Source organism: Juglans regia, chromosome 1, assembly GCF_001411555.2.
Source record: "Juglans regia cultivar Chandler chromosome 1, Walnut 2.0, whole genome shotgun sequence".
Classification (NCBI taxonomy): domain Eukaryota; kingdom Viridiplantae; phylum Streptophyta; class Magnoliopsida; order Fagales; family Juglandaceae; genus Juglans; species Juglans regia.
In genome coordinates, this window is record NC_049901.1 from 22,557,182 (window position 1) to 22,561,190 (window position 4,009).

The following is a 4,009-nucleotide window of genomic DNA, read 5'->3' on the forward strand; positions in this document are numbered from 1 at the left end:
AAATAATCCGTAAAACCAAAAAAACCGAAAGTTTCGATTTCGGTAGTGAATTGGTCCGGTTTCGATTCTTAAATTTTCAAAATCAGTATATACCGATTAAGTTCTAAAAAATGTACAAAACTAAACCGAACCAGTTACGACTCTTCGATTTCACTTTCCAAAAGACCCTTCCAGTTCCACTTCCACGTCAATTGTATTTACCACATAAATATCAGGACTCTGTTCTTTTTCTTTTCCAGTAATGAATTCAAGGACTTCTCCTGCGCATAGTGTGGAATTTTCAGAGTCGACTTGCCATGATGAGCAAGACCAGTAATATGAAGCAAAATCAAGGACATAGGAATATTGGATGGACTGCATATGATAAAGAGCAAACGATATATCATAGACCAAGAGGAGCCCAGTTAAGCGCTTTGATGAACAGAACAGAACAGTACAGTACAAATATACAAACAAAACCTGTTGACTGCCAAAAACACAAATAACTACAAGGTGAAGAAGACATTGGACCCAATATTGTTTTCAGCAGAGAATTGCTTAGTAACACAGTATAACAGAGAACTGCTGGAAAATATGGACTCGAGCAAACAGACGGATTTACAATTTTAGCAGCCCTGACAGTGATAGTGTCTACTGTACAGTGAGCCCCAGCAAGAACGATTGTTACAATATATACAAAACATCCAGGTAAAATGCCTAAAAGATCCTGTATAACGTGGTCATGGGCCTTATGGCCATGACGGTTTCCATTATTCTCACCAAAAGAGTAACAGAAAACTACACCTAAGAGCTCATGCACAGAAACCAAACATTCAAAATTTCAAGTAATGTCTTCGTATCTTCCAAATTTTTTTTGATGAGTAATATAAAATGTTTAACTTCCAAAATTATTCAACTCTGGAAGAGAAACAAGCATAATTATCATCATCATCATTACCTTCATCACCACAAAATGTCCCCCACTAACCACCACCACCACCAGACCCATATTTCTTGCCAAATACAATGACCTGCAACTTGTCATAACCAGCAAGAACACCAGCACCTGCAACAGCGCGCAAAATGTTTGCACCAGCACCCTTGAAGAGTGATTTAGGACCTTCATTCTTGACGATTTGCCTAAATGCATCCAAAGAGCTCCTATATTTGACAACTTCTCTAGAGGTCATCATCATCCTTCTTCGTACTGTGTCAATGGGGTAAGAAGCCAATCCAGCAGCTATGGTGATTCCCCATCCCAGCAAGAAACTAGCAAGGAAACTGTCCTGTAAATACCAAGCATAGCAGTGCACATAAAACATGAGTACAAATACTAAAGAATGTTATTTTAAGGCTTCAAGGAATAAAAATAATTTACAAGACCGGACAAAAACACAAAAAACAGATGTGTGGGCCTCCCTTTCCCAGTAATAGAAAGAGAAGATAATAAGAGAGGGTATCATGAACCAAACAAACCGAAGAACAAGGGTACAACTTCAAGAATTTCACATACCTGCAAATCACCACTACGCACCACAGGTTTCAGAGAATCATATAGTCCAAAATAGAGCCCGCAATAAACTATAATTCCAATGCATGAGATGTTGAATCCATGGTAAAGCCCATGAATACCATCTGATTCAAGGGATTTATTGTAAACATCGATCAAACCGCTAAACTGCCTCTCACCACCCTTTGTTGCAGCCTTTGCATCATTAGCCAAACGTGTTCGAGCATAGTCGAGGATAGACAAATAAAAGAGATTAAGCACCAGCAGCACCACCAGATGCCAAGTTACCAGCAAACCACTTCCAGTATCCATCTTCGTCTTTCTTGAAGTTGAAGAGCCTCTTGAAGTACTTCAAGAGTTCAAGGCCTTACCAAGTCCTTGAAAGCAAAGTTCAAGGCCTGCATAAAGGTTGAAGGATATAAACATTACAGGCAAAGAGAATGAAAGCAAAACAAAAGAGAAATAGTGACACCTATAATCTACACTATCATAAAAATTATACAACAAAATGTTTCCAGCAATCAGATAGCAAACAAAAGCAAAGAAGCCTAACAGACCAAAAGATCAAGAGAGAAAGGAAATTGACCTGAGTAGGGAAGTATCTAATAACATTAGCTGTATTTCCTCTCCAAAGAGAAAGGATACCTTCTTCCTTAATAGTTCACGCAAAGCAGTCAGCAATTCCCTTGTATGGTTCACGTAATCGACCGGCCTTGATCATCTCGTCCTGATTTTGAATTAGTAGTTTAACACGTTCTATTGGAGCAGCTGCTGTCTTGGAAACAGTAGCAGAAACTCCTCCCATGAGAAAATCTATAAGAAAACCTTTTGCACCCTGCTCTTTAGGAGCTTGTACAGATACAGGAGACAAGGACGGGAAATGTGCCAGGCCAGTGCCTTGGCATGCCAGATGCAGAGAACTCTGCAAAGCCCCATATATATGTACATCACTCACACCATAATTCCCGCAGTGCATGTTGGGGGAAAGCCTGGAAATGAGGTAAGACTGCCCATGTATCTTCTGATATATTGTTGGATACCCAGATCCCTCCGCCATGTTACTGACTCAAGACAGTGACCTGCAAAGCAATAATATATTATCATCACTGAAAAATGTAAAAATAAGCAGCTCTTTTAATTTATCATGGTTAACACAGTTTTTGTTTTATCGGTAAAAAGGGGGTCATGGATTGATCAACTATGGATTTAGGGACCTTAGCGTCCTTTAGTTGGGCTACATTAGTTAACACTGTTTTTAACGACTAATTGGCCTTTAGTTAAGCATAACCGTACACAGACAAATGGATAAAATAAAAACATAGGATTCGCCACTTTCAACCACAAGTGAAAGCAATACTCCTGCAGCAAAAGAACAGCATAAAACAAAAAGAATTGAGTAATGCTAGAGAGAAGTCACTATAGCAGTGCATACTTTATATTTACTGCGTGACTGCTTCTAGTTGATTGTTCTCAATACTTATTTGTGGAGATGTGTGGTCTAGATGATACCACATCATATGTGCAAAATTGATACTCCTAATAGTGGCTTCTATCTATATTTATTCAAAAGAATTTCGCCCTAGAACAGTACAAGACCGTAATTTCCCCATTTTATTGTTTGCTGCAATACGTTATTATTCCTATTGTATTTCTTCTGACATTATTTTTTAAACAACTTCAAAATTTATGACAAAATTATTGTGCGATTCACAGCATCAGAGCAAATAAAGCATTGATAGAAAATAGACACGTCCTTGACATAAGAAAATTGAAGATTATGATTGTTAGCATCTATACAAGATATCCACCAGTCAAAAATCATCACAAACTCAGCACAAGAAATAAGTATTTGAAGTATCCAAAATAAAAATAGAATTTTTCTTTCTCAATGTTTAAGATTCAAATCTTCTTAGATACATACAAATTTTAAAATCCATCGGATTGATGGAATTTTTATTTAAATTATTCGAGATTAGTCGAGACTTTGTACTCTCATCTCTTGTGCCAATATAATATAATATATTTATTTATATATATATATAATTCAGACTAAGCTTCACTTGTTGTGGGAAGTACATATTAAGGACGTGTTTCGCACCATTGCTAATGGACTCAATCAACCTACAACACAATAAACGTAAGAACTTGGTAGGTGGACAACATTTCTGATGCCTAAATCTGTTTTAAGAATTGTGAAATATAGATTCAATAGAGTTGTAGAGAATTATCTCAAATTATTAGTTGGTGCCAGATATATAGGCGCTTGCTCAACTGATAAGGATTGTATAACTGCATGATATGCTCCTATGATTTTGGGTGTGATGAATATCTAGTTTCGATTAGGCAATAATCTTATAAGAATAAATTATTACCAACATATATCTCAGATACCTATCCTTATTAGGAAGGCCTGAGATTTCCTCAATGATTATATCGACTCAAATATTCTGGCGGAACTAGATATTTGGTATTGGAAAATGATTTACCTACAACACATTTTACAACACATTGTACAACAAT

At 36.8% G+C, this 4,009-nt stretch overlaps 1 pseudogene; it reads right to left on the reverse strand.

The window, feature by feature from the left end:
• Positions 1-962: 962 nt before the first annotated feature.
• LOC108986633 lies at positions 963-2,546 on the reverse strand (annotated as a pseudogene).
• Between the last annotated feature and the right edge of the window lie 1,463 nt (positions 2,547-4,009).